This window comes from Vombatus ursinus, unplaced genomic scaffold, assembly GCF_900497805.2.
Source record: "Vombatus ursinus unplaced genomic scaffold, bare-nosed wombat genome assembly UNPS02014833.1, whole genome shotgun sequence".
NCBI classification, from domain to species: domain Eukaryota; kingdom Metazoa; phylum Chordata; class Mammalia; order Diprotodontia; family Vombatidae; genus Vombatus; species Vombatus ursinus.
Genome location: NW_020954611.1, coordinates 100,477 through 121,365, shown reverse-complemented (window position 1 = coordinate 121,365; position 20,889 = coordinate 100,477). Strand labels below are relative to the sequence as shown.

General features: G+C 38.2%; 1 pseudogene; it reads right to left on the bottom strand.

Annotated features, from left to right (window-relative positions):
• Positions 1-15,668, bottom strand: part of LOC114026180 — a 30,732-nt pseudogene extending 15,064 nt beyond the window's left edge.
• Positions 15,669-20,889: the final 5,221 nt, after the last annotated feature.

Sequence of the window (20,889 nt, the reverse complement as noted above, 5' to 3'; positions counted from 1 at the left end):
ACTGAACAACAACAAAATAATGGCTTTGTGTCAATGGAAGGATTTTCTGCACTAGGGAGTGCCCTGCACTAATAAAATCACAGGTCCAGACAATTCTACCCCTTACATACACACACCAAAAAAAAAAAAAAAAATGTGTGAAGCAATGTGCTAGAGACATCAGGAAACATCTTTGCCCTCAAGGACTTTATGTTTTACAGCAAAAGTGTTTAACTAGTAGTTAAGTAGTTAAAGTTAAAGTAGTTAAACAGCAGGAATCTAATTATGGATTTCTGGAGCACTCTCTCTGAGACCTCCCTCCAGGATGATATTGAATTATGAATAAATTCTCCAGTAGTCATTTAACTCATTGGGAATCCAGCCGATTACACTATCATTTAGCTTACATCTCTCCATCTTTTCCTTAAGAATAGCATAAAAGACTTTATCATATACTTAGCCAAAAACTAAGTAAACCTGACCCACAGTCTAGTAACTCTGTCCAAAAGGAAAATGAGGCAGCTAGGAGCTATGGAGGCTAGAGTGTTGGGACTGGAGTTAGAAAGACCAGAATTCAAATTCAGATACTATTTGTATCTGATACTAATTGTATGACCCTAGGCAAGTCACTTAATCCTGTTTGCTTCAGTTCCTCATTTATAAAATGAGCCAGAGAAGAAAATGACAAACCACTCCAGTATCTTTGCCAAGAAAACCTCAAATGAGGTCACAAAGACTCGGACGCGACTAATTGACTAACTAACAACTGACTCACCTATTCTTGATGAAATCAAGTTAGCTCTTTCTAATCAACTCTTCTTCTGGATGTCCACTAACCTTCCTTTAAAAATACGTTCTAGGGGCAGCGAGGTGGTGTGGTGGGTAGAGCACCAGCCCTCAAGTCAGGAGGACCTGAGGTCAAATCCGTCCTCAGACCAAACACTTGATACTAGCTGTGTGACCCTGGGCAAGTCACTTAACCCCAATTGCCTAAAAAAAAAAAAAAAGTTCTACAATTTTGCTAGAAATCAAAGTCAAGCTCATCAGCCTACAGTTGATCAACTTTTCTTCCATTTTTTGAAACATGAGACATTTGCCTTTCTCTAATCCTGCTCTTCATGATTTGTTCCAAGAACACTGACAGTAGCTCAGCAATCATTTTGCCAGAGATGATGAGGGAGAGAATTACAGCCATGGGGGATAACCAGTGAAAATGCCAGAAGTCTGGAGATCAGGTGTCTTGTTTGAGGAACAGCAAGAAGGCCAACGACGTTGAATTGCAGCATACGTGGACTAGAGTAAAGTATAAGAAGACTGGATAACTATGTTGCATATGATATGACCAATATGTCAGTTGCTATACTTTTTCTCCCCTCTGTCTTCTTTAATCTTTGTTATAGGGGATGGCTTACTGGGTAGGGCAAGAGGGAGAGGTGTATTTGGAAAGGAAGGTAATATTTTTAAAAAAATACATATCAAAAATAAGATTTTTAAAAAGTGAGAGTGCCTTGTTGAACTAACTGATCATATGGTCAAGAATTCAAAGATAGGAAAGGGAGGTCATAACAAAGATAATAGGTCTGGGAGAACAGGCAGAGTTGGAGGAAATGGATATCACGATAAGGATAAAAAACAGGTTTAGGGTTAGGAAGTTTAAGAGGAGTGAGGTAGTGGCAAGGAGATGAAAGGGAGGGGAATTTCAGAGTTCAAGATCATGGAGAAAGAAGAGTTTGGTGAAATTGAAGGCATGACCTTCCCTCACCTCTAACAGAAAGATAGTGGAAATGTAAGTTATAGGAATTGAAGTTGATCAATCGGGAATTCTGAGTGTTTAAGGAGCCATCAGCACACATATTAAAGGTCCCAGGCATGAGGGTGGACCTAGGATATAAAGGAGAATTGTGACTCCAAATACTAAACTCTTTGAGAAAGGAGGGAAAGTGAAATGGAGACAGCAGATGACATCCTGAATATAAAAGGTCCCATTCTAAAAAAAAAAAATTGGAAAAATAAGGAAAGGAAACAAGTTTCATAACTATGGTGAGAAGGAGAAATCTTAACCAAATAAGACAAGAAATTTTAACCAAACATGCCATTTAATTTTAAAAAATTAATTACATTAACTTAAAAAAAACTTTGGAATAAATAAAACCAATGACATTGTCAAGTGGGGAAGATATTTGCAACAGAAATTATTGTTAAAAGTCTAGCATCAAAGATATATAACTAATTGGCATAAATATGTAATAGCAAGAACCATTCTCTAGTAGATAAGTAGTCAAAGTATATGAATACTTTTTGAAAGAATTTTAAACTGTAAAATAAACACTGGAAAACTGTCCCAAACACTAATATTTAGAGAAATGAAAATTAAAACAACTCTGTGGTTTTGCCTCACACACTGCAAATTGACAAAGTCTACCAGAAATGAGAATTACCTTTGTTGAAGAAGCAATGAGAAGACAGGTATACTAATACACAGTTGATAGAATTTTTAATTGGTCCAACCAGTGGATATCAATTTGCAATTATGCAAGTGGGAGTGGTTTACTGTTGCTCATGTAGATTTATGGTGTTCACATGGGTCTGTCTAAATATGACTCACAGAGTGGCATGGATAGATATCTTTTTTTTTTTTTTTTTGGTGAGGCATTTGGGGTTAAGTGACTTGCAGAGGGTCACACATCTAGTGTCAAGTGTCTGAGACCAGATTGAACTCAGGTCCTCCTGACTCCAGGGCCAGTGCTGTATCCACTGCACCACCTAACTGCCCCAGATAGATATCTTTAAAGTCTCCTCCACCTACCCTTTTCCAAGGAAGACTGACTCCTGCCAGGACGGAAAGTAGAAGGTTAAGGCCAGAGGCTAACCACTCTGTTTTCTTCAGTGAAAGAAGTTACCAGGCTAAAATTACAGCTATCTGCCCCCTCTAACTATTTTAATCTAGGGGAAATAATTTCTAGGTTCAAGCTGAGCTCATGATTACTACACCTTAACAGGGAAGGAGTGCCCTGAGCTACATATCCAAAGCTTGACTTCCTTACTCCCAGTTCTACATGGAACACACATAGTGAATAATATAAACCCATTTATCCAAGTCTATAGCAAAGAGAAATCAGAAAAGGCACACAAATGAGACTATATTAGACAATACGCAGAATGAATGAGCTCTCCCATTGGGAGTTAGATAGCTTAGCTCAAGAGAAAGAGAGAGAGAGACAGAGAGAAAGTTCTATGTCTCACCAAAGGAGAAATTCCCTGAAAACTCTAGTGTACTAAGTTAGGGATGGGGACATGATTGAGGCATCAGCTCCTTCTTTCCAGAGTCTTTCTCTCCCTTTGATCACTTGAAGAGAATCTGGAACTGTATGTCTTCTCTTTCAAAGCTGGAAATCAGAAGACAAAAATCTCTCTTCTAAATTCTGGGCAAGTCTACCCTTCAATGCAGGTGTGGAGCATTAAGTAATCAATTCCCCCCAATGAAGAGAGTCTTATGCAAATAGACTTAGAGTTACGCGGAAGAAGTTTTTAAACTGTCCATATTCTTAGACCCAGTAACCCCTCTATTGCCCACATACCCCGAGAAAGTCACAAAGACAGAAACAAAGATCCAACATACACCAAAACATTCATAGCAGGGCTTTTTGTGATAGCATAGAGATGTAAATAAAGTGAATGCCTATTGATTGGGAAATCAGTTAAAAAAAAAGCTCTGTTATGTGAATGTAATGGGATATTATTGTACAATAAGATGACAAATATGAGGAGTTTGAAGAAACATGAAATTTGTATGAATATATGTAGAGTGAAATAAGTTTAATCCTGACTTCCTAGGCTCCCCACACAAATTGCATTGTTATGGAATGTCCAAATAGGAAACTCAAGCAGACATGATTCCAGAATTCACTATTTTGGTTCCATCTCTTTGAAATTGACTTTAGAAACTTCTGGGAAGAAGGAGCAGGAAGAGAAGAGTTGCACCATATAGGAGTAAGTGTCATTTGTGGGGTTGTTTTCTAAACACTCTTCCCTGCCCTTCTCCTTAGGGACTCTAGTGGGTTATGGAAAGACTATAGCACTGGAGGCTGAGAGAACACTTCCTCCTGGCCCTGTCCTGCTTTCTTCTCAGTTAGAGAAGAAAGAAAGAGAACAGGGAGGCATGACCTCTAACTGATGCCAAAGCAATCAATGCTCTTTTGGCTATTTATTTTCCAATTAAGATTTTTCTCAATTTCAGTTTATCAAGTATATTCTGTGTCCAATTATAAACAAAGAAAATCCATCAGCTTCTCATTCTTTATCTGGTATGATGAACGGTGGCATGAATAGAGATTTGGGAAGAAGTTTTGATCCCTTTAGGAAGACAAGAGGTATATCCCTGGGGCAGCTAGGTGGCACAGTAGATAGAGCACCAGCCCTGGAGTCAGGAGGACTTGAGTTCAAATCTGGCCTCAGATACTTGACACTAGCTGTGTGACCCTACGCAAGTCACTTAATCCCAACTGCCTCACCAAAACAAAAACAAACAAAAAAAGAAGATATATCCCTCCTTCAGCTCAAGGTGAGGCACAGTGGAGAGCAGTGGACACTGATCCAGTATGGAAACCCCACAAGTATGGCAAGTTCACTAACATACTCCCCATTTGTTGTTATTGTTCAGTAGTGTTCAATTCTTTGTGACTCTGTGGACCGTAGCATGCCAATACTATCCATGGAGTTTTCTCGACAAAGATAATGGTGGTTTATCATTTCCTCCTCTGGTAGATTTAGGCAAACAGAGGTTAAGTGACTTGCCCAGGGTCACATAGCTAGTAAATGTCTGAGGCCACATTTGAACTCAGGTTTTCCTGATTCTAGGCCTAGGAAGGCATAAATGTTTAATAAAGAGGAAAACCTGTAAGAAAAGAGATGTATGTACCTATATAAATACATATATATTTCCATACATATATGTATATACACATATTTACATACATATGTGTGTGTGTTTCCATATGTATCCCTAGACCAATAGAGCTAAGCCTTTGCAGCTAATATGAGTATAGTAGGACCAGGCTCCCATGGGGTAATCATGCTCCATAGACCTGGGACTGCCTCTTCATACCTCTTATGGAATGTACCCCATGCTTTGCTGCTCACCGTCATACTACATGTGGGGTGCCCCATTCACCTTTTTAAAATGCTACATAAGCAAAAACAAAGGAATTAATATACAAAATGACTACAACAATGTAAATAAAAACATGGTTAAAAGAAAGCTGAACTCTGAGTAACTGAAAAAAACAATGAAGGTCCTAGAAGACAGATTATAAAATATGGCAGGATGTTACTCGTGTTATCTTATGCAGTACCTGTTTGGGGTACAGTTTTTCTCGTTCTTTTGTTTTGGCAAGGTAATTGGGGTTAAGTGACTTGCCCAGGGTCACACAGTTAGTAAGTGTCAAGTGTCTGGTCTGAGGCCAGATTTGAACTCAGGCATACTGACTCCAGGCCCAGTATACTGTCCACTGCACCACCTAGCTGCCCCTGGTTTTTCTTTATTGTAAGGGTAGGTTCAATCTCAGAGGTGGGTAGGGTTTGCTTCCCTTCCCCACCCCCAAATGACTGTGATATAAAAACAAAAATTATCCAAAAAAGTATTTTTAAAAGCCATTTTAAAGGAGGAAAGTTAGTGGCAGTTTCAAATTACTTAAGGTCTTAAAATCAAGTTTTCTGTAGATTTGTTTTTGCATCCACCAATTTTCATTCTTTTTTGAGGCAATAATGCTGGTAATCTTCCAAGTGGCTTTTTTGATTGTCTTTTAAAAATGAATTTGTATTCTAAATTAGTATTGCCCTTGACCCCCATCTCTCTCCACTTGTCAAGGAGGTCAAGTGTACTGTTAGGCTTTTTGTTTTTGTTTTGTTTTTGCTAAAGCAATTTCTGGGTCAGGAATTGCAGATGGACAAAGAATTGGGTCCAGAATTAAACAGGAGAAGGAGAAGGAGAATGGGTTGAATTGCATATGAGAAATTATACAGTATTTTTAGTGATTCCAAGTTTCTCTCTAACACAAAACTATCATTTTAACTCAAATATTCCCCCGATGAATGGGTCCCAGAATTGAATAGGCAAGGAACATACTGAATTGATTTGGGGAAATTACACAGTACTTTTAGTGACTTCTAAGTTCTCTTTTGAAACAAAAGCCCTCTATGTAAAAATCAATATCCTTTCTGTGATGCTGTGCCACTATGAGTCATGGAACACAACTGTCACCAAAGAACTAAGTTGCAGGTCACCCAAAGGGCAATGAAGAGACATATGGCAGCCATGAGTATTCTATTACGTAATACCAGTAAAGAATTACTCAGAAGTGATATTAAGGATTTTATCAGATAAAGGTGGACAGCCAAATAGGTTGAGTGAGGGATAATTGATCACAAGCTGGCATATCCTGTTAGTATTCAGAAAGTGTCAAAAGAATTGGAAGAAGTCTCTCATTGCATTGCTGTATAGACCCCCCATAAAGGGTTTATGGGAGGATATGGACAAAAGCATGACAGGAAAAAAAGTATGGATGGGTTGCAATTTGCATCATTAGAGAAGATATTCATATTGATGAAATCACAGATCTCTCTAAATATCAATGGTCTCCCAATAATGCTGTATGGCTCCAGATCTTGGAATACCAATATCTACAAAAAAAAAATCAAAGTTGTAGAAGCCCTAAAGTTCTATGGAGAAATGCATGATGGGTGTGAGTAGACTGCATCGTTATGATCTACATACAAGAGGTAGTATAAGGGATATCACTCAGGAAATGTATGATCACAAAAGGAGGTGGACTAGTCATGGACAAGCAAGAGCAAGGAATGGAACCCACAGAATATAAAAAGGCCTAGAAGAAGACCTCTAGAATATTGTATTGATCTGAAGATCATATGGACAAGAATCACACAGAATGAGGTGTGAGTAGATTGTAATCTGGACTGTTGGGAAGCATTTCCACAGATCCACGGAAGTCCTGAAGTGTGGGGAGGAAGGCAAAAGAAGACTACATGTGGCATCACGAGCCTCACAAAACAAGGACAAGTCATTGGGGGTAGAAATGAGTCTGCGGAGAGTTTGGCATGAGACCCAAGCTGAGCCAGATCATCCCAAAAGCATTTGTAGATGACACCAGATGGAGGACAACAAGCATATGCAAAATAGAATGGATATGCTAGTGCTTTTATAGGGATTTATTCTCAGTACATCTGGAGTCTACCACCTCAATACTTGACATACTATGTGAGGAAGTATTGAAAAGTAGCTGAGATGAACTATTTATCTTTTTTGCTATTTATTTCTCATCTTGCATCTTGCATCTATCCATTCATGCATTTGTGCACATATAGAGGTGTGTGTGTGCATATATACTTAAATATATATATATAAATTTATATATACAGAGAGGGAGGGCAAGGGGGGGGAGAGAGAGAGAGAGAGAGAGAGAGAGAGAGAGAGAGAGAATCATATTAAGCTCTATGATATCCTCATCCTAATTTATATCTGCACTGACAAATCAAGTTACCCAGTCCAAGGCTAATTAAGTCCTCTCCCTTAAGGTTCTAAGGGATTTCTCTGAGAGGTTGGGGTGTGTTTTATCTGATACAATCAGTTCAGGCCCCCCATTCTGATATGTTCTCTCCAATATTAATGGATAATAGCACCCCTATATAATATAGCTAATTAACATCTATTAGCTTTTACAGAGGTATATTTACTGAGAAGATATAACAAGAACACAAATATAAACACTTCTCCCCACTCCTACCTCCGACAAACACCTTGATTCCCCAGGAGAAGCTTTAATTAATTAATTAATTAACTGCCACAAATATTCATCCTACCAAGTCCACTTCCAAATGTGGCAGCGTAGCTGTCCAATGAATTCGTATCTAAGCTACTACCAGGCTGGGTCAAGCAAGTCCCTCTTCGGGCCTTTGCTTCCTGCTCTCCCATGCTTGACCTCTAGCCAATCCAGCACAGACTCCAGTTGCTGGACTTTTAAGCACTCGATATCCCAGATTTTTACAATTTCATAACCATCTCCAATATTCCATCACCTAAAAGCAAGGAAGAACCAATAAAAAGAGGCAAAACCAGAGACCTATATTCATAGGCCACATATCTGCTCAGATAAAGAGATAGACAGAGGGCAATAAGAGACCACTGTCACTACCACTATGACTTCTCTCATTGAAGGCAAGGCCATGTACTCCTGGTTTCAGGGTGGCTTTTAGCAGGGTGTGCTGATAAATGTTTAACTCTCCTCTCTTGAAAAAAAAATCAGTATGGCAAGGACACACTTTTAAGTTTAATCTGTATTATTAACATTTTCTTAAGTCTAGGCAATCAACAAAATGATAAATCAAGCCTCAATTTGTAGCATTTGCTGATTTCTGACACGGAAAATCTAACAATGACTGTGGGAGCTAGTTCAAGCTGGCGTCAGCACACCCCTGGTTTTGGTTTAGAAAGGGCCTGAAGCTCTGCTCGCATCCAGAGGAGGCCTATAATAGCTTGTCCTCTTTGCTCACCATCAGAGAAGGGAAAAAATGACTAAGTTTTCTGCCAAGGGAATCTTCTCTAAGCAGTCCCAGTTCTAGCTTAGCAGCCAATGAAAAGTCCAATTATTTCACCATGTGGTTCATGAACCAGAAATAGAATTTGTACTCATGCTCCAAAGTCCACATGAAGATTAGATTGGCTAAGCAAACTGGGTTTGGCCAGTCCCCAGTAATTTATATACAAAATATACCAAAAGTCTTAGTGCTTTAATAGCTTATAACTGCACTAAGACTTTTTAGAACACCCTACCTATACACAAACATGTAAATATGTTTTTATATGTACCTATATTATACACATTAAGAGATATTTATAATACAATTTTGAAGGTATCCAGGGGCCAGTTTTCAAGATAACTCAAAGAGGGAAAATTCAAAAAGACTGGAAAAGATCACTATGGGTGGAACTCTAAATTTTTTTAAAGAGGCATCTACTGATCCATATGCCTACTTTCTTATCTCTATAAAATCACAATACATATAGAAAAGAAGGATCAAAAGTATAAATATCTGAAAGAACAATGGAAAGATGAAAGGTGGGCATAAGCATGCACCAATACATTACCTACTGTAATGTATAAAAAGTTCAAGAGACATAGTCTCTGGGTAGCTAATCATTTTATTAATCATGCTAGCAATAATTAATAAAAGGGGCCAGTGACACTCTTGAATGCCAAAGACCCCTCATGGAACCCACTCAATGCTTATATGTCCTTAGAAGAGTGGTGTTCCTGAGGGAGTCAATCAACTCTGATTGGTTAACAATATATAAGGAGAATGAATATTATAATGAGAGGTGGACCTATTCTAATGAGAGACTGCAGATCATAACTCTAATCACCCAGTCTTATCCAGTCTACCCTCATCTAGGATAATCTAGACAAAGGGGGTCCACCTCTGCCGAGACCTGACTGAGTGGAACACAATGGGCCAGAATTCACCTTAAAATAAATTCTTTGTAAGATTCTCTAGTTGAATGGGGTCTTCCACTCAGAAGTAAAGGCACTGCTGGGATTTGGGCAATCTCATCCATCAACAATGCCCTTCAGAGATTGAACAGCCTACAGGCTTCTGAAAGTATCTTGGTCCTAATTCAATAATTGATTATTTGAGAGAGAAATAATCTCATATTTGAGACAGAAATAATCATCATTCATACAACAATGACTCAAACATTACAAGTATCAAAAAAGATAGGACAGAAGGAAAAAATGTGTTAAATGAACCAGCTTAAGGCTTCTAACACTTTGCCCATCCTCTACAGAGAATAGATGGTAAGATAACTGAATAGGACAATCAAAAGAATTAAATGGCATAGATACACCTTGGAAGTTATTTGGCATTATCCTTTCACTTTGAAGGTAAAGAAATTGAGGACAAGAGAAGTGAATTATACATCATCCAAACAATAAGGGACAGAGCTAGGACTGGAACTCGGGTCCTCTAACTCCAAATCCACTGTCCTTTCTAGTACACCATGCATCTGGAATGTTTTTTCTGTTAAAGGCAGAAATTCATGACTTGCTTTCATGATAATTTCATTCTTTAAAAAGTAGAGGCAGTAATAAGTAACTGCTACTCTGGAGCCAATTCTAATAAGAAGGTCAGTGCTATCTGAACTGGAAATGATGGGACTCTAGAGATGTGGCCACATGTACATTAACATTCCATGAGACTCTTTGACTGTCTCAACTTGTTCTAAATTTTGTAAGAAATTCTGACAGGGAAGTGAAAGCTAGACACCTTACATTTTTGAAGAACAAATTTCTGAATTCATCAAAAGGAAAAGACTTCTCTGTCGCTTAAAATTAAACAGAGGAAGTTAGCCCAATAAGGATGGAGAGCTCTGAAGAATAAAACTCAGAAAAAAATGGACACAAATGATTCTGATGAGTAAGAAAAAGGGGAAAACTGAAAAAGACCAATGTGGACGTGTGATTCACCAACCAATAAATCTTTTTAAGACATGTATATAAGGTGGATGCAAAATCAGGTTATGAAGGTAGATACAAAAGAGAGATATAGTCACAGAAGAATATTGCCAGGAGCATTAAAGCTTAGAACAAGCTGAGACTGATGATGGAATGCTAAGTCTAACAGAAAGGGCTATATTGAGGATAAGAGGAAGACCAAAGAAGATATAGTACCATTGATGAAAGAGAAGGGGATGATGAAAATGGATGTCGGGGAGAACATGGAACCTTTGTTGTTGCTGTTCAGTCAGGTTGGACTCTTCATGATCCCATTTGGGGTCCTCTTGGCAGAGATACTGGAGTGGTTTGGCATTTCCTTCTCCAGCCCATTTTACAAATGAGGAAACTAAGGCAAACAGGGTTAAGTGACTTGCCGAGGGTCATACAGGTAGTAAGTATCTGAGGCCAGATTTGAACTTAGATCTTCCTGACTCCAGGACCCGTGCTCTATGCCACTCTGCTACCTAGCTTCCCATGAACAGTTTGGAACTACTTACCCCTCATTCTGTTTTTATTTTCTCTAATGAGGAAAATGATCTTCACATTGAGAAGGAAAGAAAAAAATTGTAAAGAAGACAAGTGAGGCAACAGTAAGAAAACACCTAACTTCTTTCATACTACCTTAGGGAAATACTTATTTTATTCCATAAATTAAAAATGATAAAGTACAATAGATTTCTCAAAAAATGTATGGGGTGTTCATTAGGACTTGCACTTCCGGTATGAGGGCTTTCTGAGGCCTTTTCAGGGCTGCTCATCCACCTTGCTGTTCACCTTTCACCCAACTCCCCCTGTGGCTCCAAGAAGCTGTAGCATGCACAGTGGTCATACCCCAGTAAACCATCTCAGCAGATAGGCTAAACCAGGTTGAGGGTAACCAACAGGCCTCAAACCCACTGGTGAGTTAGGAGTGTGTGTACCCCAAGCATGTGAAGACTTCCCCTGGCAGAATGGGTGAATGAGAACAATTTATTCCAACAGCCACAAAGGGGGCTGAAGCAGGCACTGTGGAGCACTTAGAGCTTGGTCAGACATTGAAGATGCCAACGTTGTCCACTTTATCCACTACATCCTGGGCTATTGCCAATCTTCTTGACTTTTGTCTTACCACTGGACTTCAAGGATTGGAAGAGAGAGTGAGGCAAACAACTTTGTACAACTCTGGCACTCTTAAATTCAACTCACCCACAAGTTAATAAGACATCACCCTGTGATGTCATTGATCCTGTTCAAAAATGAAGGACAAAAAACAAGTTACTAAACCCAGAAAAAAATTATGTCCCCAAATACAGAAACATCTGAAAAATGTTATTGTTTAGCCATTGTCCAAGAACTGTTAAAACTATAGAAAACAGGAGAGAGAATCAGAAAACTGAAGGGAGTAAATGTCCTATTTTTCACAAAAGGGAAATGGGTAATGCTACAAATCAATCAGTTTGACTTCATTTCCTGGCAAAATTTTAAGGAATAATTTGTGAGTATTTAGAAATGGAAGTAGTCACCCCTAAGAGCATGCATAGGTTTATTAAGAAAATAACTAGACTAACTTAATATCCTTTTCTAACTCTATGTCAGGAGTGTTGTAATCATAGCTAATTTTGATTGCAGTAAGGACTTTGGGAAAAAGTCCTTTATGATATTATTGTTGACAAGAATAAAGAGTTAAGTGAACTCAAAACTCATCTAGTAAAAAAGTCACCAGGAAACTGGGATTGAATGTTAGCTCTCCTGCTGACTCCTTATATGACCTTAAATAGCTCACTTCCACTTTTCTGAGCTCTGCTTCTTCTCAAGAAGAAAGTCTGCAGGTTTGCTAGAAAGTCAAGCAATACCTTTTTTCTGTGAGTCTCACCTTTTCATGGGATGTCTACAACTGCCCAGACTTATAGCACCCACTCAAAAATGTGCTAAGCACTTGGACTTGGTCTTTAAAAAGGGGAGCAGGAACCCTAGGAATTATTAAAGAACTGATTCCTTTCCTCTAGACCTCAAGTACAAATGACCAGCCATGACTCAACTAATCATCTTTAGCTGTGTTATTAAAAGGCCAAAGAAGAGGGGAAAAGTAGTTTCCATCTTATCAAATAAATTTTTGCTATCAAAACAAGTCATCCTTATTAACAAAGAGTTACTCTTGACAAAGAGTTAAACTTGTCAAGGAGAGACTTATCACTTTTACAAATAGGCAGAATCCAATAAGATTAAATTTAATAGAGATTATCATAAAGTTCTACATTTAAGTTCCAAAAAATAACTGTGTAAGTACTGGTTGGGCAAAGTGAATAGACAATAGCTTGGGTAAAACAAAACAAAACAAACAAACAAACAAACAAAACCCAGGAATTTTAATTGACTGTAGGGTAAACATGGAGTAGCTAGGTGGAGCAGTGGATAGAGTGCCAGGCCTGAAGTCAGGAAGACCTGAGTTCAAATCTGGCCTCAGGCATTTATTACCTGTGTGACTCTGAGCAAGTTACTTGACCCTATTTGCTTCAGTTTCCTCATATATAAAATGAGCTGGAGAAGGAAATGGTAAATCACTCCAGTATCTTTGTCAAGAAAACCCCAAATGGGGGCAGCTAGGTGGCGCAGTGGGTAGAGAACCGGCCCTAGATTCAGGAGGACCTGAGTTCAAATCTGGCTTCAGATACATAGCACTTACTAGCTGTGTGACCCTGGGCAAGTCACTTAACCCCATTGCCTAACCAGAAACAAAACAAAAAAAAAACCCCAAATGGAGTCACTAAGAGTTGGATAGCAACTAAAAAAAACAACTCAACAACAACAAATGTCAATATGAATGAATGGTGTGATGTAGCACCCATAAAAGCTAAAACAATCTTAGAAAAATAATATTGTCTGAAACTAGGCATATTATAGTGTTTCTATAGTCTGCCCTGGTCAGACCGTATCTGAGGTTCACTCAGAACATCTTCAGTTGTAGGTATCACATTTTAGGAAGGACACTAACAAGTTGGAGTGCATCTGGAGTAAGATGGCCAAGATGGCGAATGACCTGGACACCATGCTATAGGAGAATCCACTGAAGGAACTATGGCTATTAATCCTAGAGCAGAAAAGACTTTGGGGGTCAGGAGAACATACAAAATGTCTTTATATCTGAAAGGTTATCACATATGAGAGAAATGATTATTTATAACTAGTGATATGGGGAGATCCATATTTCCCCCTTTTTCTATTGAACTCATTTCAAAAACTCAGTCTCTGAAGGTTGAACTAACTTTCCTCTCTATCTGACTCCACCCAATCTTACAAGGAATTTCTAATCTAAGGTGAATTCCACTCACTCAGGCTTGGGTAGAAATAGATCCCTTTGTCTAAATATCCCAAAGCTGGGGGTGGTCTGGGTATAGGGATAGTCTCTCTGCCCAAGAGTTACATGATGTCACTCTCAGCCCCTCATTGGAGTGAGCTCACTTCTCTTTGCAATGTACACCTCTCATTAACTGTTAACCAATCAGAGTTGATTGCCATCTGCTGGAACACCTCTGTCCAAGGACATATAAACTTCAAGAAGTGGTCTTCCTTTTTGATCATCGGGAGGATGATGAGCCCTTTTTGTCAATCATTTGTTGGCTGTGACTGATAAAATTGAGTGTAATTTACCCAAAAACTTTGTGTCTTGAAATTATTTTATTTGCCACATATAGAAAATGGATTAGACTAGTTCTGCTTTCTTCCAGAGAGAAAAATTAGAAATGAGTTAAAGTTACAGAGCTCAGCTTCCCTAAATTAAATACCTAACAAGCTTTTCTTTCTTTCTTTCTTCTTCTTTCTTTCTTTCTTTCTTTCTTTTCTTTCTTTCTTTCTTTCTTTCTTCCTTTCTTTCTTTCTTTCCTTCCTTCCTTCCTTCCTTTCTTTCTTTTTCTTTCTTTCTTTCTTTTTCTTTCTTCCTTTCTTCCTTCCTTCTTTCCTTTCTTTCTTCTTTCCTTCTTTCCTTCCTTCCTTCTTTCCTTCCTTCCTTCCTTCCTTCCTTCCTTCCTTCCTTCCTTATACAGTATAAGATGTTGGTCTATGCCTAGTTTCTGCCATACTATTTTCCAGTTTTCTCAGCAGTTTTTGTCAAATAGTGAATTCTTATCCCAGAAACTGGAGTCTTTGGGTGTATTAAATAGTAGATTACTGTAGTCACTGACTACTGTGTCTTATGTATCTAACCTATTCCATTGATTCACCACTCTACTTCTACATCAGAACAAACAGTTCTGATGACTGCTGCTTTATAATACTGTTTTAGATCTGGTATGGCTAGGCCACCTTCCCTTGCACTTCTTTTCATTAATTCCCTTGGTATTCTTGATTTTTTTGTTCTTCCAGATGACTTTTGTTATTATTTTTTCTAGCTCTGTAAAATAATTTTTGGTAGTTTGATTGGTGTGGCACTGAATAAGTAAATTAATTTAGGTAGAATTGTCATTTTTTATTATATTAGCTTGGCCTACCCATGAGGAACCAATATTTTTCCAATTATATAGATCTGACTTTATTTATGTGAAATGTTTTGTAATTCTCAATAACTGTTGAATGAAATGTTATATCTCTTCCAACAATTCGAATGTGCTTGACACAGCTGCCAATCACATACCCTTCAGTCACAGGAATGATATGAGTGGCACCATCTCCACTGTCTATAACTATACCAGTCAGTGTCCACTTTCCTACCTGTCTTGTTGTCCAGATGGAACTAAAGCAAAGACAACAGCTATAGCTATGTATAGGCTCAGAACATTAAAAGATTCAAACATAATTTTAGCAGTATATTCCCTGCTTCCTGGTGTATTTAGTAGAGATTCCGTCAAAAGGAAATAAGAACCTTCAGGTTCTGCCTTTAGGTATTTAAAGATCAGTTACTCCATAAATCTCTACATCAAGCCCCAATCATCAACTATGCCGTGACAGATTGGCCACTTTGCTGCATAAGTTGGCTTTTCTATTGGTACATCCCTAATAAAGAAGTCTAGATCATTGACACCTTTCATCACCTGCCTTTATGCTTGATCTCCTACTTTTTCAGACTCCTTGATAACAACACATCAAAAAGTATGGCTTTGTATTTCCACCATATCCATGTTTTGTATGTCTGGTGCCCCTTGGGTTCATGCTGAATGTGGGGAGGATAGGGGCCACACAGCTGGGTCTATCTAGCCATCTGAAGCCAGGTTGACCTCATGCTCCCAGGAGGCAGAGAGGAAGTTGAATGAGGGGCAACTATGAGTAAGCAGGCAAGCAAGGAGAGAGAGAGGACAGCAGCCTTACCTACTTCTTTACCATTTTCTTGGGTGAGTGTCCAACAGTTTTCTCCACTTGCTCATCAAAAAGTCCAACTAATTTTCCTGTGGGCAACATAGGTTGCAGTGAATAGTCCTAATTGGGCCTCCTCCATTCTCTGGGGCTGTTTTGTAAGCAGGCACTTTGCCAAGTCTCTCAATTACCTTGTATAGGTTAACTTTCTATTGGTCAGACAACTTGTAATTCTCCTGGTAGATAAAAGCAGTCTTTTCCTTGTCCTCTTCAGACACAGGAGTCTGCTAGTATCTGCTAGACAACTGAAAACCACTGGCTGCCTACCAGACAATCCAGGGCATCTTGCACCCACGGCATAGTGCACTAATCCACTTTAGTCTCTATGTTCAAAATTTGGTAATGAACACATATGCGTATCTTTCCATTTTCCTTAGGCACTGCCTCTACATGTGATATATAAAGGCTACTAGATTCTGGGACGATGCCATTAACCAGCATTTCTTTGAGATGGTTTCTGAGGTCTTCCATCATAGAATCCTCCTATATCTTTCTCCAAATGGTCTGGAATTGGTGAGCTATATTCTGTGGGTTGCAAGTTGAATACCTCCCATGTCCAACTCATGCAAAGAGAACATACTTGTTTTTTTCTGAATTCTAGCCTCAACCTATCCTTCTGTTCTTGTGGTACTGGGGAGTCTCCAAAGTCAGCTACCTCAGGATCTAGTACAGCAGGTGGACAGATGAGGTTCCTGTGGTGTTTACTGAAACCTCTTGCCCCCTCACATTCTGCACAGATGGTCAAAGTGTGAAGGTATTTGGTCCCATGCACGGGGAAACCAAAAAATTCTTATTCCATTGGATTAAAATAGCATGCTTAAGCAATTCAATAGTACAGCAAAAGACATGAAATCAAAGCATGAAAACCAATGACTTTTTCATGTAACAACATAAGTAATTGTACATTTGGTAGCATTCAGACTTCCAAAAAAATATACTATGTCAATAAATGCAGCAATTGCATAACAGTAGGATACAGCCCAGCCAGGATAAGCTTGTTACTTCTCCAAAAACCAAAATAAAGAAATAAAAATTACATCGAAAGAGAATTCCAGGATATAACTAGGAAGAAAAAAAATTGTGTGTGGCTCTAAAAAACTTGCTATGAAGAGAAAAATAAAAGAAAAAATGCAAACAAAAATATTTCCCAGAATGGAAAGACAAAATTCCACTTTTGAAATAAAACTGACCACAAGGGTAAAAAAAGCCAAAAACTTTCTTTCTAAATCAAGGACTTTTCCCAGGCCTCAACTGTCTTGCCTGATGCAATGTTTATTCTTCCTTAAGGGTTAGGTAAGAACTGATGCAAAAGGAGGATGGCCTTAAGACTCACCAGCTCACACACACACACACACACACACACACCAGTACAGGAGGGAAAGATCTAGGAAAGGTCAGTCAAGAAGGGAAAAATTTGTTAGTTTACAAATACAATGAGTCTTATAGGGCTGTTATTGTTGCTGGGTCGTTTTTTCAGTTATGTCCGATTCTTCGAGATCCCATTTGGGGTTCAAGGGTTCTCTTGGCAGAAATACTGGAGTGGTTTGACATTTCTTTCTCCAGTTCATTTTATAGATGAGGAAACTGAGGCAAATGGGGTTAAGTACCTTGCCCAGAGTCACACAGCTATGTGTCTGAGGCCAAATTTGAACTTAGAAAGAGAAGTCTTCCTGACCCCAGGCCTGGTACTCTATCCACTGGGCTACCTAGCAGCCCATAAGGCTTAGGTTGGGGCTTTTATTAGTCATTCAATAAAAGCCTGAGGCATTTTGGGCTTAAAGGTATAGTCAAGTAGCTCCGTTAGAAACACAGTGGGCTGCTCCGTAAAATATAAAGTACTTTGAATAAGCCTAAGACAAAAAGGATGGGCAGCTAGATGGCACAGTGGATAGAGCACCAGGCCCAGAGTCAGAAGACTCATCTTCCTGAGTTCAAATCTGGCCTCAGACACTTAATATGTAACTTACCCCACCCCCTGGCAAGTCACTTAACCCTGTTTGCCTCAGTTTACTCATCTGTAAAATAAGCTGGAGAAGGAAATGGCAAACTACTACAGTATCTTTACCAAGAAAACCTCAAATGGGGTCACAAAGAATTGGATGTGACTAAAACCACCTAACAAGAAGACAGAAAGGAAATTGTCATAGCTTCTAGGGGAAAAAAATCTAGCCCCCCCAAATCACAATATCATGCAAAAATAAGTGATCAGAAATTATATTCCTACAGACAGAGCTCCCTAGTAAAAGAAAAGACGAGTGGTCCTGAAAAGTCCTGAAGGGGACTCGTGAAGACTGGAGCTCTCTCATCTCTTGCCAACGCCATCTCACCCCTCAGGCAGGGCAGGGCTTTCATCTCCATTGGTAAGGAGAGAGTCCCATAAAGGAGAGAGTCCCATACCTATGGGCTTTGGAACATCAGTTACACAGAAATCATAAAAGCTTGGAGAGTCAAGTTGGAGTAGAAAATAGTAGTTTTCAGAGTCAGGAAGGCCGGGTTTTAAAATTCTACTTCTGACACATATTGGCTAAATTTAGTCAACTAGCATCTATGAAGCACCTATTATGTATAAAGCACTGTACTAAGTGTTGGAGATACAAAGAAAGGCAAACATCAGTCTCAGCTCTCAAAGAGTTCACTGTCATGAGAGAGATAACATGCATATTACGTACAAATAATTATATATATATTACCCTAATATATCTGGTATACATATATACATATATAGTATATTTACATACATTATATACATTATATGTATACAGCACACACATAATATAATATAATTTTTATTCTATTTATTTATGCCATTTTATTTTATAATACAATAATTGCTTATTATTTATTTATCCAGTACTGGATAAATAGAGGGCAATTTCAGAGGGAAAACATTGAGATTAAGAAGATCTGAGAAAGGCTTGATAAATATCTCTCAGTGCCCCAAGGAAGCTCTCTAAAACTGTAAATTGCAGAGAAGTTGCTAACTTATATTATTAAAGGAAGTTTGCTCATTTGGAGTTAGTTCCCTATGGCAGTGAAATCGACAGTCCAGTAAAGGAAAAAGTATCATAAGAAAATGCCTAATGTAGGAAAATGTTTTCCCCTAAAATGTACAAAGGAGGGAAGTAACAGAGAGGAAAAGGAAAGCCTAGAAACACATCAAAGGGTTAGATAAACAACAGTTAAAAAAAAACAACTTTCACATTATTCATTTTTAAAGTAGGAAATTAAGTTAATGGAATTTTGATGCCAAAATCAGAAAAATGAACATACAGGAAGTTCCCAGGCTCTTTGTTGGGGAACTTAAAAAAAAAAAAGATAAACCAGAACTTCTTTAACTAGACAGAAAGTACAATAATGTAAGTCATATAATTTGTAATATAATTATACTACCAACCTGTTCTTCGGATAGCTGGCACAGTCAGTTCCAGGATATTATTTAGGAATAATACTTGAGCTATTTACCTCTCAAGATTGTTGTCAGAAAAGTGTTTATTCAATGTAGCCGCAGACAAACACTTAGGTTAAGCATGAGTCAACAGAGTTTATATAGATTTCACACATTTAGAAAAAAATCACAATGCTACAGATGCCTTCAATTTACACTTATTTTTACAAGCTAACAAGTTAGGGGAAATGTTCAATAAGAATTTTCTCCCACTGTTGAAAGTCAATGAAATAAAACAAGCAGCAGATTTATAGAGATAAAGGAAAACAATACATTACAGTTTGCTACAGGTGTGGAAGTGCTAATCGCATAGAAACAAAAATTACTGTCAAGTACCAAGGTGATGTGTTCAGGGAAAAGAACTAGGTTTTCAGAAGCTATGAACAGGACATGGAGACACAAGCTAGTTAATGGAGGATGAATACCAAAGAGTGGAATGGCCCTGGAGGAAAAATGTCAAGAGTGCTAAAGCTCAGAATAAGCTAAAGCCAGTAATATATCCTAAGAACAACAACAGAAAAGGTTTTTTTAAAGCTATACTATGGAAAGAAGATAGACCTGTTGCTCAGGGTAAATGGGATGATGATATCAGAATATGAAGAAGGCAGAACTTTGATATTCTTTTTTCTTAAGTAAATTAAAATTTTTGTTACATTTTAAATTCCTCTCTCCCTCCCTCCCTTCCTCCTTCACTCCTCTCTCTCCACCCCAAGTAGAGAAGGCCAACATTTAACACACTCACACACATATGTACATATATATATATATATAATCATACTATGAATACTTCTATTTATCAATTCTTTCTCTGGATATGGAAAGCATCTTCCTTCATAGGTCCTTAGCAGTTTATCTGAGTATCCATAACACTCAGAATAATAGTTGTTCACAGTTATTTTTTGAACAACATTACTGTTACTGTATTTGCAAAGTTCCCTTGGTTTTGCTCATTTCACTCTTCATTATTTTATGTAAGTCTTTCCATGTTTTTCTAAAATCAACAAGCTCATCATTTCTTAAAGCACAGTAGTATTCCATCACAATCATATACCCCAACTTGTTTAGCTATTCCCCAATTGACAGATATGCCCTCAAATTCCAGTTCTTTGCCACCACAAAGAGAGCTGTATAAATATTTTAGAACATATAGGTTCTTTTCTTTTTTCCCTGATCGCGTTGGGAAACAGACCTAATAGTGGTATTGCTGGATTAAAGGGTATACCCAGTTTTATAACTTCTTGGACACAATTCCAGATTGCTCTCCAAACTGGGTGGTTCCACCAACACTAAATTAGAGTCCCAATTTTTCTACATCCCCTCTAACATTTGTCATTTCCCCCTTCCAGCATTTTAGCCAATCTGATAGGTGTGAGATGATACCTCAAAGTTGTTTTAATTTGCATTTCTCTAATCAATAATGATTTAGAGCATTTTTTCTTATGACTATATATAGCTTTGATTTTTTCATCAAAAAACTGCCTGTTCATATCTTTTGAACATTTATCAATTAGGGAATGACTTGTATTCTCATAAATTTGACTCAATTTTCCACATATATGAGGTATGAGATCTTCA